The following is a 14858-nucleotide window of genomic DNA, read 5'->3' as shown; positions in this document are numbered from 1 at the left end:
GCATATGGAAATATGCCTAACTGATCAAAGGGAGTATGCTGCTGTGGTCGCTGCGACGGACTTGGGGTCACTGCCATTTAGTACTCAGGACACAGTTACACATGTGGGATCGGCTTGTGTTGAAAAGGGGTAGTGGCACCATGTGCCGCCGGCCTTGCATATGGAAATATACCTAACTGATCAAAGGGAGTATGCTGCTGTGGTTGCTGCCACGGACTTGGGGTCACTGCTATTTAGGACTCAGGACACAGTTACACATGTGGGATCGGCTTGTGTTGAACAGGGTTAGTGGCACCACGTGCCGCTGGCCATGCATATGGAAATATGCCTAACTGATCAAAGGGAGTATGCAGCTGTGATCGCTGCCACGGACTTGGGGTCACTGCCATTTAGGACTCAGGACACAGTTACACATGTGGGATCGGCTTGTGCTGAGCAGGGTTAGTGGCACCACGTGCCGCCGGCCTTGCATATGGAAATATTCATAACTGATCAAAGGGAGTATGCTGCTGTGGTCGCTGCCACGGACTTGGGGCCACTGCCATTCAGGACTCAGGACACAGATACACATGTGGGATCAGCTTGTGTTGAACAGGGTTAGTGGCACCACGTGTCACTGGCCTTGCATATGGAAATATACCTAACTAATCAGAGGGAGTATGCTGATGTGGTCGCTGCCGTGGACTTGGGGTCACTGCCATTCAGGATTCAGGACACAGTTACACATGTGGGATCGACTTGTGTTGAACAGGTTTAATGGAACCACGTGTCACCAGCCTTGCATATGGAAATATGCATAACTGATCAAAGGGAGTATGCTGCTGTGGTCGCTGCCACGGACTTGGGGCCACTGTCATTCAGGACTCAGGACACAGTTACACATGTGGGATCGGCTTGTGTTGAACAGGGTTAGTGGCACCATGTGCCGATGGCCTTGCATATGGAAATATGCCTAACTGATCAAAGGAAGTAAGCTGCTGTGGTCGCTGCCACGGACTTGGGGCCACTGCCATTCAGGACTCAGGACACAGTTACACATGTGGGATCGGCTTGTGTTGAACAGGGTTAGTGGCACCAAGTGCCGCTGGCCATGCATATGGAAATATGCCTAACTGATCAAAGGGAGTATGCTGCTGTGGTCGCTGCGACGGACTTGGGGTCACTGCCATTTAGGACTCAGGACACAGTTACACATGTGGGATCGGCTTGTGTTGAACAGGGGTAGTGGCACCATGTGCCGCCAGCCTTGCATATGGAAATATACCTAACTGATCAAAGGGAGTATGCTGCTGTGGTCACTGCCACGGACTTGGGGTCACTGCTATTTAGGACTCAGGACACAGTTACCCATGTGGGATCGGCTTGTGTTGAACAAGGTTAGTGGCACCACGTGCTGCTGGCCTTGCATATGGAAATATGCCTCACTGAACAAAGGGAGTATGCTGCTGCGGTCGCTGCCACGGACTTGGAGTCACTGTCACTTAAGACTCAGGAGACAGTTACACATGTGGGATTGGCTTGTTTTGAACAGGGTTAGTGGCACAGCGTGTCGCTGGCCTTGCCTATGGAAATATGCCTAACTGATCAAAGGGAGTATGCTGCTGTGGTCGCCGCCACGGACTTGGGGTCAGTGCTATTTAGGACTCAGGACACAGATACACATGTGGGATCGGCTTGTGTTGAACAGGTTTAGTGGCACAACGTGTCACCGGTCTTGCATATGGAAATATGCCTGACTAATCAGAGGGAGTCTGGTGCTTTTGTGGCTGCCACGGACTTGGGGTCACTGCCATTCAGGACTCAGGACACAGTTACACATGTGGGATCGGCTTGTGTTGAACAGGGTTAGTGGCACCATGTGCCGCTGGCCTTGCATATGGAAATATGCCTAACTCATCAAAGGAAGTAAGCTGCTGTGGTCGCTGCCACAGACTTCGGGCCACTGCCATTCAGGACTCAGGACACAGTTACACATGTGGGATCGGCTTGTGTTGAACAGGGTTAGTGGCACAACGTGTCACCGGTCTTGCATATGGAAATATGCCTGACTAATCAGAGGGAGTCTGGTGCTGTGGTCGCTGCCACGGACTTGGGGTCACTGCCATTGAGGACTCAGGACACAGTTACACATGTGGGATCGGCTTGTGTTGAACAGGGTTAATCGCACCACGTGTCGCCGGCATTGCATATGGAAATATGCCTAACTAATCAGAGGGAGTTTGCTGATGTGGTCGCTGCCATGGACTTGGGGTCACTGCCATTCAGGACTCAGGACACAGTTACACATGTAGGATCGGCTTGTGTTGAACAGGTTTAATGGCTCCACGTGTCACCTGCCTTGCATATGGACATATGCCTAACAGAGCAAAGGGAGTATGCTGCTGTGGTTGCTGCCACGGACTTGGGGCCACTGCCATTCAGGACTCAGGACACAGATACACATGTGGGATCAGCTTGTGTTGAACAGGGTTAGTGGCACCACGTGTCACCGGCCTTGCATATGGAAATATACCTAACTCATCAGAGGGAGTATGCTGATGTGGTCGCTGACATGGACTTGGGGTCACTGCTATTCAGGACTCAGGACACAGTTACACATGTGGGATCAGCTTTGTTGAACAGGGTTAGTGGCACCATGTGCCGCTGGCCTTGCATATGGAAATATGCCTAACTCATCAAAGGAAGTAAGCTGCTGTGGTCGCTGCCACGGACTTCGGGCCACTGCCATTCAGGACTCAGGACACAGTTACACATGTGGGATCGGCTTGTGTTGAACAGGGTTAGTGGCACCACGTGCCGCCGGCATTGCATATGGAAATATTCATAACTGATCAAAGGGAGTATGCTGCTGTGGTCGCTGCCACGGACTTGGGGCCACTGCCATTCAGGACTCAGGACACAGATACACATGTGGGATCAGCTTGTGTTGAACAGGGTTAGTGGCACCACGTGTCACCGGCCTTGCATATGGAAATATACCTAACTAATCAGAGGGAGTATGCTGATGTGGTCGCTGCCATGGACTTGGGGTCACTGCCATTCAGGATTCAGGACACAGTTACACATGTGGAATCGACTTGTGTTGAACAGGTTTAATGGCACCACGTGTCACCAGCCTTCCATATGGAAATATGCATAACTGATCAGAGGGAGTATGCTGCTGTGGTCGCTGCCACGGACTTGGGGCCACTGCCATTCAGGACTCAGGACACAGTTACACATGTGGGATCGGCTTGTGTTGAACAGGGTTAGTGGCACCATGTGCCGATGGCCTTGCATATGGAAATATGCCTAACTGATCAAAGGAAGTAAGCTGCTGTGGTCGCTGCCACGGACTTGGGGCCACTGCCATTCAGGACTCAGGACACAGTTACACATGTGGGATCGGCTTGTGTTGAACAGGGTTAGTGGCACCACGTGCCACTGGCCATGCATATGGAAATATGCCTAACTGATCAAAGGGAGTATGCTGCTGTGGTCCCTGCGACGGACTTGGGGTCACTGCCATTTAGTACTCAGGACACAGTTACACATGTGGGATCGGCTTGTGTTGAAAAGGGGTAGTGGCACCATGTGCCGCCGGCCTTGCATATGGAAATATACCTAACTGATCAAAGGGAGTATGCTGCTGTGGTTGCTGCCACGGACTTGGGGTCACTGCTATTTAGGACTCAGGACACAGTTACACATGTGGGATCGGCTTGTGTTGAACAGGGTTAGTGGCACCACGTGCCGCTGGCCATGCATATGGAAATATGCCTAACTGATCAAAGGGAGTATGCAGCTGTGATCGCTGCCACGGACTTGGGGTCACTGCCATTTAGGACTCAGGACACAGTTACACATGTGGGATCGGCTTGTGCTGAGCAGGGTTAGTGGCACCACGTGCCGCCGGCCTTGCATATGGAAATATTCATAACTGATCAAAGGGAGTATGCTGCTGTGGTCGCTGCCACGGACTTGGGGCCACTGCCATTCAGGACTCAGGACACAGATACACATGTGGGATCAGCTTGTGTTGAACAGGGTTAGTGGCACCACGTGTCACTGGCCTTGCATATGGAAATATACCTAACTAATCAGAGGGAGTATGCTGATGTGGTCGCTGCCGTGGACTTGGGGTCACTGCCATTCAGGATTCAGGACACAGTTACACATGTGGGATCGACTTGTGTTGAACAGGTTTAATGGAACCACGTGTCACCAGCCTTGCATATGGAAATATGCATAACTGATCAAAGGGAGTATGCTGCTGTGGTCGCTGCCACGGACTTGGGGCCACTGTCATTCAGGACTCAGGACACAGTTACACATGTGGGATCGGCTTGTGTTGAACAGGGTTAGTGGCACCATGTGCCGATGGCCTTGCATATGGAAATATGCCTAACTGATCAAAGGAAGTAAGCTGCTGTGGTCGCTGCCACGGACTTGGGGCCACTGCCATTCAGGACTCAGGACACAGTTACACATGTGGGATCGGCTTGTGTTGAACAGGGTTAGTGGCACCAAGTGCCGCTGGCCATGCATATGGAAATATGCCTAACTGATCAAAGGGAGTATGCTGCTGTGGTCGCTGCGACGGACTTGGGGTCACTGCCATTTAGGACTCAGGACACAGTTACACATGTGGGATCGGCTTGTGTTGAACAGGGGTAGTGGCACCATGTGCCGCCAGCCTTGCATATGGAAATATACCTAACTGATCAAAGGGAGTATGCTGCTGTGGTCACTGCCACGGACTTGGGGTCACTGCTATTTAGGACTCAGGACACAGTTACCCATGTGGGATCGGCTTGTGTTGAACAAGGTTAGTGGCACCACGTGCTGCTGGCCTTGCATATGGAAATATGCCTCACTGAACAAAGGGAGTATGCTGCTGCGGTCGCTGCCACGGACTTGGAGTCACTGTCACTTAAGACTCAGGAGACAGTTACACATGTGGGATTGGCTTGTTTTGAACAGGGTTAGTGGCACAGCGTGTCGCTGGCCTTGCCTATGGAAATATGCCTAACTGATCAAAGGGAGTATGCTGCTGTGGTCGCCGCCACGGACTTGGGGTCAGTGCTATTTAGGACTCAGGACACAGATACACATGTGGGATCGGATTATGTTGAACAGGTTTAGTGGCACAACGTGTCACCGGTCTTGCATATGGAAATATGCCTGACTAATCAGAGGGAGTCTGGTGCTTTTGTGGCTGCCACGGACTTGGGGTCACTGCCATTCAGGACTCAGGACACAGTTACACATGTGGGATCGGCTTGTGTTGAACAGGGTTAGTGGCACCATGTGCCGCTGGCCTTGCATATGGAAATATGCCTAACTCATCAAAGGAAGTAAGCTGCTGTGGTCGCTGCCACAGACTTCGGGCCACTGCCATTCAGGACTCAGGACACAGTTACACATGTGGGATCGGCTTGTGTTGAACAGGGTTAGTGGCACCACATGCCGCCGGCATTGCATATGGAAATATTCATAACTGATCAAAGGGAGTATGCTGCTGTGGTCGCTGCCACGGACTTGGGGCCACTGCCATTCAGGACTCAGGACACAGATACACATGTGGGATCAGCTTGTGTTGAACAGGGTTAGTGGCACCACGTGTCACCGGCCTTGCATATGGAAATATACCTAACTAATCAGAGGGAGTATGCTGATGTGGTCGCTGCCATGGACTTGGGGTCTCTGCCATTCAGGATTCAGGACACAGTTACACATGTGGAATCGACTTGTGTTGAACAGGTTTAATGGCACCACGTGTCACCAGCCTTGCATATGGAAATATGCATAACTGATCAGAGGGAGTATGCTGCTGTGGTCGCTGCCACGGACTTGGGGCCACTGCCATTCAGGACTCAGGACACAGTTACACATGTGGGATCGGCTTGTGTTGAACAGGGTTAGTGGCACCATGTGCCGATGGCCTTGCATATGGAAATATGCCTAACTGATCAAAGGAAGTAAGCTGCTGTGGTCACTGCCACGGACATGGGGCCACTGCCATTCAGGACTCAGGACACAGTTACACATGTGGGATCGGCTTGTGTTGAACAGGGGTAGTGGCACCATGTGCCGCCAGCCTTGCATATGGAAATATACCTAACTGATCAAAGGGAGTATGCTGCTGTGGTCACTGCCACGGACTTGGGGTCACTGCTATTTAGGACTCAGGACACAGTTACCCATGTGGGATCGGCTTGTGTTGAACAAGGTTAGTGGCACCACGTGCTGCTGGCCTTGCATATGGAAATATGCCTCACTGAACAAAGGGAGTATGCTGCTGCGGTCGCTGCCACGGACTTGGAGTCACTGTCACTTAAGACTCAGGAGACAGTTACACATGTGGGATTGGCTTGTTTTGAACAGGGTTAGTGGCACAGCGTGTCGCCGGCCTTGCCTATGGAAATATGCCTAACTGATCAAAGGGAGTATGCTGCTGTGGTCGCCGCCACGGACTTGGGATCAGTGCCATTTAGGACTCAGGACACAGATACACATGTGGGATCGGCTTGTGTTGAACAGGTTTAGTGGCACAACGTGTCACCGGTCTTGCATATGGAAATATGCCTGACTAATCAGAGGGAGTCTGGTGCTTTTGTCGCTGCCACGGACTTGGGGTCACTGCCATTCAGGACTCAGGACACAGTTACACATGTGGGATCGGCTTGTGTTGAACAGGGTTAGTGGCACCACGTGTCGCCGGCCTTGCATATGGAAATGTGCCTAACTAATCAGAGGGAGTATGCTGATGTGGTCGCTGCCATGGACTTGGGTTCACTGCCATTCAGGACTCAGGACACATTTACACATGTGGGATCGGCTTGTGATGAACAGGGTTAGTGGCACCATGTGCCGCCGGCCTTGCATATGGAAATATGCCTAACTGATCAAACGGAGTATGCTGCTGTGGTCGCTGCCATGGACTTGGGGTCAGTGCCATTTAGGACTTAGGACACAGTTACACATGTGGGGTCGGCTTGTGTTGAACAGGGTTAGTGGCACCACGTGCCGCTGGCCTTGCACATGGAAATATTCATAACTGATCAAAGGGAGTATGCTGCTGTGGTCGCTGCCACGGACTTGGGGCCACTGCCATTCAGGACTCAGGACACAGTTACACATGTGGGATCGGCTTGTGTTGAACAGGGTTAGTGTTACCATGTGCCGCTGGCCTTGCATATGGAAATATGACTAACTGATCAAAGGGAGTATGCTGCTGTGGTAGCTGCCACGAACTTGGGGTCACTGCCATTTAGGACTCAGGACACAGTTACACATGTGGGATCGGCTTGTGTTGAACAGGGTTAGTGGCACCACGTGCCGCCGGCCTTGCATATGGAAATATTCATTACTGATCAAAGGGAGTATGCTGCTGTGGTCGCTGCCACGGACTTGGGGCCACTGCCATTCAGGACTCAGGACACAGATACACATGTGGGATCGGCTTGTGTTGAACAGGGTTAGTGGCACCACGTGCCGCTGGCCATGCATATGGAAATATGCCTAACTGATTAAAGGGAGTATGCTGCTGTGGTCGCTGCGACGGACTTGGGGTCACTGCCATTTAGGACTCAGGACACAGTTACACATGTGAGATCGGCTTGTGTTGAACAGGGGTAGTGGCACCATGTGCCGCCCGCCTTGCATATGGAAATATACCTAACTGATCAAAGGGAGTATGCTGCTGTGGTCGCTGCCACGGACTTGGGGTCACTGCTATTTAGGACTCAGGACACAGTTACCCATGTGGGATCGGCTTGTGTTGAACAAGTTTAGTGGCACCACGTGCTGCTGGCCTTGCATATGGAAATATGCCTCACTGAACAAAGGGAGTATGCTGCTGCGGTCGCTGCCACGGACTTGGAGTCACTGTCACTCAGGACTCAGGAGACAGTTACACATGTGGGATTGGCTTGTGTTGAACAGGGTTAGTGGCACAGCGTGTCGCCGGCCTTGCCTATGGAAATATGCCTAACTGATCAAAGGGAGTATGCTGCTGTGGTCGGCCCCACGGACTTGGGGTCAGTGCCATTTAGGACTCAGGACACAGATACACATGTGGGATCGGCTTGTGATGAACAGGGTTAGTGGCACCATGTGCCGCCGGCCTTGCATATGGAAATATGCCTAACTGATCAAACGGAGTATGCTGCTGTGGTCGCTGCCATGGACTTGGGGTCAGTGCCATTTAGGACTTAGGACACAGTTACACATGTGGGGTCGGCTTGTGTTGAACAGGGTTAGTGGCACCACGTGCCGCTGGCCTTGCACATGGAAATATTCATAACTGATCAAAGGGAGTATGCTGCTGTGGTCGCTGCCACGGACTTGGGGCCACTGCCATTCAGGACTCAGGACACAGTTACACATGTGGGATCGGCTTGTGTTGAACAGGGTTAGTGTTACCATGTGCCGCTGGCCTTGCATATGGAAATATGACTAACTGATCAAAGGGAGTATGCTGCTGTGGTAGCTGCCACGAACTTGGGGTCACTGCCATTTAGGACTCAGGACACAGTTACACATGTGGGATCGGCTTGTGTTGAACAGGGTTAGTGGCACCACGTGCCGCCGGCCTTGCATATGGAAATATTCATTACTGATCAAAGGGAGTATGCTGCTGTGGTCGCTGCCACGGACTTGGGGCCACTGCCATTCAGGACTCAGGACACAGATACACATGTGGGATCGGCTTGTGTTGAACAGGGTTAGTGGCACCACGTGCCGCTGGCCATGCATATGGAAATATGCCTAACTGATTAAAGGGAGTATGCTGCTGTGGTCACTGCGACGGACTTGGGGTCACTGCCATTTAGGACTCAGGACACAGTTACACATGTGGGATCGGCTTGTGTTGAACAGGGGTAGTGGCACCATGTGCCGCCCGCCTTGCATATGGAAATATACCTAACTGATCAAAGGGAGTATGCTGCTGTGGTCGCTGCCACGGACTTGGGGTCACTGCTATTTAGGACTCAGGACACAGTTACCCATGTGGGATCGGCTTGTGTTGAACAAGTTTAGTGGCACCACGTGCTGCTGGCCTTGCATATGGAAATATGCCTCACTGAACAAAGGGAGTATGCTGCTGCGGTCGCTGCCACGGACTTGGAGTCACTGTCACTCAGGACTCAGGAGACAGTTACACATGTGGGATTGGCTTGTGTTGAACAGGGTTAGTGGCACAGCGTGTCGCCGGCCTTGCCTATGGAAATATGCCTAACTGATCAAAGGGAGTATGCTGCTGTGGTCGGCCCCACGGACTTGGGGTCAGTGCCATTTAGGACTCAGGACACAGATACACATGTGGGATCGGCTTGTGATGAACAGGGTTAGTGGCAAAACGTGTCACCGGTCTTGCATATGGAAATATGCCTGACTAATCAGAGGGAGTCTGGTGCTGTGGTCGCTGCCACGGACTTGGGGTCACTGCCATTCAGGACTCAGGACACAGTTACACATGTGGGATCGGCTTGTGTTGAACAGGGTTAGTGGCACCACGTGTCACCGGCCTTGCATATGGAAATATACCTAACTAATCAGAGGGAGTATGCTGATGTGGTCGCTGCCATGGACTTGGGGTCACTGCCATTCAGGATTCAGGACACAGTTACACATGTGGAATCGACTTGTGTTGAACAGGTTTAATGGCACCACGTGTCACCAGCCTTCCATATGGAAATATGCATAACTGATCAGAGGGAGTATGCTGCTGTGGTCGCTGCCACGGACTTGGGGCCACTGCCATTCAGGACTCAGGACACAGTTACACATGTGGGATCGGCTTGTGTTGAACAGGGTTAGTGGCACCATGTGCCGATGGCCTTGCATATGGAAATATGCCTAACTGATCAAAGGAAGTAAGCTGCTGTGGTCGCTGCCACGGACTTGGGGCCACTGCCATTCAGGACTCAGGACACAGTTACACATGTGGGATCGGCTTGTGTTGAACAGGGTTAGTGGCACCACGTGCCACTGGCCATGCATATGGAAATATGCCTAACTGATCAAAGGGAGTATGCTGCTGTGGTCGCTGCGACGGACTTGGGGTCACTGCCATTTAGTACTCAGGACACAGTTACACATGTGGGATCGGCTTGTGTTGAAAAGGGGTAGTGGCACCATGTGCCGCCGGCCTTGCATATGGAAATATACCTAACTGATCAAAGGGAGTATGCTGCTGTGGTTGCTGCCACGGACTTGGGGTCACTGCTATTTAGGACTCAGGACACAGTTACACATGTGGGATCGGCTTGTGTTGAACAGGGTTAGTGGCACCACGTGCCGCTGGCCATGCATATGGAAATATGCCTAACTGATCAAAGGGAGTATGCAGCTGTGATCGCTGCCACGGACTTGGGGTCACTGCCATTTAGGACTCAGGACACAGTTACACATGTGGGATCGGCTTGTGCTGAGCAGGGTTAGTGGCACCACGTGCCGCCGGCCTTGCATATGGAAATATTCATAACTGATCAAAGGGAGTATGCTGCTGTGGTCGCTGCCACGGACTTGGGGCCACTGCCATTCAGGACTCAGGACACAGATACACATGTGGGATCAGCTTGTGTTGAACAGGGTTAGTGGCACCACGTGTCACCGGCCTTGCATATGGAAATATACCTAACTAATCAGAGGGAGTATGCTGATGTGGTCGCTGCCGTGGACTTGGGGTCACTGCCATTCAGGATTCAGGACACAGTTACACATGTGGGATCGACTTGTGTTGAACAGGTTTAATGGCACCACGTGTCACTAGCCTTGCATATGGAAATATGCATAACTGATCAAAGGGAGTATGCTGCTGTGGTCGCTGCCACGGACTTGGGGCCACTGTCATTCAGGACTCAGGACACAGTTACACATGTGGGATCGGCTTGTGTTGAACAGGGTTAGTGGCACCATGTGCCGATGGCCTTGCATATGGAAATATGCCTAACTGATCAAAGGAAGTAAGCTGCTGTGGTCGCTGCCACGGACTTGGGGCCACTGCCATTCACGACTCAGGACACAGTTACACATGTGGGATCGGCTTGTGTTGAACAGGGTTAGTGGTACCAAGTGCCGCTGGCCATGCATATGGAAATATGCCTAACTGATCAAAGGGAGTATGCTGCTGTGGTCGCTGCGACGGACTTGGGGTCACTGCCATTTAGGACTCAGGACACAGTTACACATGTGGGATCGGCTTGTGTTGAACAGGGGTAGTGGCACCATGTGCCGCCAGCCTTGCATATGGAAATATACCTAACTGATCAAAGGGAGTATGCTGCTGTGGTCACTGCCACGGACTTGGGGTCACTGCTATTTAGGACTCAGGACACAGTTACCCATGTGGGATCGGCTTGTGTTGAACAAGGTTAGTGGCACCACGTGCTGCTGGCCTTGCATATGGAAATATGCCTCACTGAACAAAGGGAGTATGCTGCTGCGGTCGCTGCCACGGACTTGGAGTCACTGTCACTTAAGACTCAGGAGACAGTTACACATGTGGGATTGGCTTGTTTTGAACAGGGTTAGTGGCACAGCGTGTCGCCGGCCTTGCCTATGGAAATATGCCTAACTGATCAAAGGGAGTATGCTGCTGTGGTCGCCGCCACGGACTTGGGGTCAGTGCCATTTAGGACTCAGGACACAGATACACATGTGGGATCGGCTTGTGTTGAACAGGTTTAGTGGCACAACGTGTCACCGGTCTTGCATATGGAAATATGCCTGACTAATCAGAGGGAGTCTGGTGCTTTTGTCGCTGCCACGGACTTGGGGTCACTGCCATTCAGGACTCAGGACACAGTTACACATGTGGGATCGGCTTGTGTTGAACAGGGTTAGTGGCACCACGTGTCGCCGGCCTTGCATATGGAAATGTGCCTAACTAATCAGAGGGAGTATGCTGATGTGGTTGCTGCCATGGACTTGGGTTCACTGCCATTCAGGACTCAGGACACATTTACACATGTGGGATCGGCTTGTGATGAACAGGGTTAGTGGCACCATGTGCCGCCGGCCTTGCATATGGAAATATGCCTAACTGATCAAACGGAGTATGCTGCTGTGGTCGCTGCCATGGACTTGGGGTCAGTGCCATTTAGGACTTAGGACACAGTTACACATGTGGGATCGGCTTGTGTTGAACAGGTTTAATGGCTCCACGTGTCACCGGCCTTGCATATGGACATATGCCTAACAGAGCAAAGGGAGTATGCTGCTGAGGTTGCTGCCACGGACTTGGGGCCACTGCCATTCAGGACTCAGGACACAGATACACATGTGGGATCAGCTTGTGTTGAACAGGGTTAGTGGCACCACGTGTCACCGGCCTTGCATATGGAAATATACCTAACTCATCAGAGGGAGTATGCTGATGTGGTCGCTGACATGGACTTGGGGTCACTGCCATTCAGGACTCAGGACACAGTTACACATGTGGGATCAGCTTTGTTGAACAGGGTTAGTGGCACCATGTGCCGCTGGCCTTGCATATGGAAATATGCCTAACTCATCAAAGGAAGTAAGCTGCTGTGGTCGCTGCCACAGACTTCGGGCCACTGCCATTCAGGACTCAGGACACAGTTACACATGTGGGATCGGCTTGTGTTGAATAGGGTTAGTGGCACCACGTGCCGCCGGCATTGCATATGGAAATATTCATAACTGATCAAAGGGAGTATGCTGCTGTGGTCGCTGCCACGGACTTGGGGCCACTGCCATTCAGGACTCAGGACACAGATACACATGTGGGATCAGCTTGTGTTGAACAGGGTTAGTGGCACCACGTGTCACCGGCCTTGCATATGGAAATATACCTAACTAATCAGAGGGAGTATGCGGATGTGGTCGCTGCCATGGACTTGGGGTCACTGCCATTCAGGATTCAGGACACAGTTACACATGTGGAATCGACTTGTGTTGAACAGGTTTAATGGCACCACGTGTCACCAGCCTTGCATATGGAAATATGCATAACTGATCAGAGGGAGTATGCTGCTGTGGTCGCTGCCACGGACTTGGGGCCACTGCCATTCAGGACTCAGGACACAGTTACACATGTGGGATCGGCTTGTGTTGAACAGGGTTAGTGGCACCATGTGCCGATGGCCTTGCATATGGAAATATGCCTAACTGATCAAAGGAAGTAAGCTGCTGTGGTCGCTGCCACGGACATGGGGCCACTGCCATTCAGGACTCAGGACACAGTTACACATGTGGGATCGGCTTGTGTTGAACAGGGTTAGTGGCACCATGTGCCGCCAGCCTTGCGTATGGAAATATACCTAACTGATCAAAGGGAGTATGCTGCTGTGGTCACTGCCACGGACTTGGGGTCACTGCTATTTAGGACTCAGGACACAGTTACCCATGTGGGATCGGCTTGTGTTGAACAAGGTTAGTGGCACCACGTGCTGCTGGCCTTGCATATGGAAATATGCCTCACTGAACAAAGGGAGTATGCTGCTGCGGTCTCTGCCACGGACTTGGAGTCACTGTCACTTAAGACTCAGGAGACAGTTACACATGTGGGATTGGCTTGTTTTGAACAGGGTTAGTGGCACAGCGTGTCGCCGGCCTTGCCTATGGAAATATGCCTAACTGATCAAAGGGAGTATGCTGCTGTGGTCGCCGCCACGGACTTGGGGTCAGTGCCATTTAGGACTCAGGACACAGATACACATGTGGGATCGGCTTGTGTTGAACAGGTTTAGTGGCACAACGTGTCACCGGTCTTGCATATGGAAATATGCCTGACTAATCAGAGGGAGTCTGGTGCTTTTGTCGCTGCCACGGACTTGGGGTCACTGCCATTCAGGACTCAGGACACAGTTACACATGTGGGATCGGCTTGTGTTGAACAGGGTTAGTGGCACCACGTGTCGCCGGCCTTGCATATGGAAATGTGCCTAACTAATCAGAGGGAGTATGCTGATGTGGTCGCTGCCATGGACTTGGGTTCACTGCCATTCAGGACTCAGGACACATTTACACATGTGGGATCGGCTTGTGATGAACAGGGTTAGTGGCACCATGTGCCGCCGGCCTTGCATATGGAAATATGCCTAACTGATCAAACGGAGTATGCTGCTGTGGTCGCTGCCATGGACTTGGGGTCAGTGCCATTTAGGACTTAGGACACAGTTACACATGTGGGGTCGGCTTGTGTTGAACAGGGTTAGTGGCACCACGTGCCGCTGGCCTTGCACATGGAAATATTCATAACTGATCAAAGGGAGTATGCTGCTGTGGTCGCTGCCACGGACTTGGGGCCACTGCCATTCAGGACTCAGGACACAGTTACACATGTGGGATCGGCTTGTGTTGAACAGGGTTAGTGTTACCATGTGCCGCTGGCCTTGCATATGGAAATATGACTAACTGATCAAAGGGAGTATGCTGCTGTGGTAGCTGCCACGAACTTGGGGTCACTGCCATTTAGGACTCAGGACACAGTTACACATGTGGGATCGGCTTGTGTTGAACAGGGTTAGTGGCACCACGTGCCGCCGGCCTTGCATATGGAAATATTCATTACTGATCAAAGGGAGTATGCTGCTGTGGTCGCTGCCACGGACTTGGGGCCACTGCCATTCAGGACTCAGGACACAGATACACATGTGGGATCGGCTTGTGTTGAACAGGGATAGTGGCACCACGTGCCGCTGGCCATGCATGTGGAAATATGCCTAACTGATTAAAGGGAGTATGCTGCTGTGGTCGCTGCGACGGACTTGGGGTCACTGCCATTTAGGACTCAGGACACAGTTACACATGTGGGATCGGCTTGTGTTGAACAGGGGTAGTGGCACCATGTGCCGCCCGCCTTGCATATGGAAATATACCTAACTGATCAAAGGGAGTATGCT

Source organism: Triturus cristatus, chromosome 1_1 (genome assembly GCF_964204655.1).
Source record: "Triturus cristatus chromosome 1_1, aTriCri1.1, whole genome shotgun sequence".
In the NCBI taxonomy this organism is placed as follows: Eukaryota; Metazoa; Chordata; class Amphibia; order Caudata; family Salamandridae; genus Triturus; species Triturus cristatus.
This window is presented reverse-complemented; position numbering follows the sequence as displayed.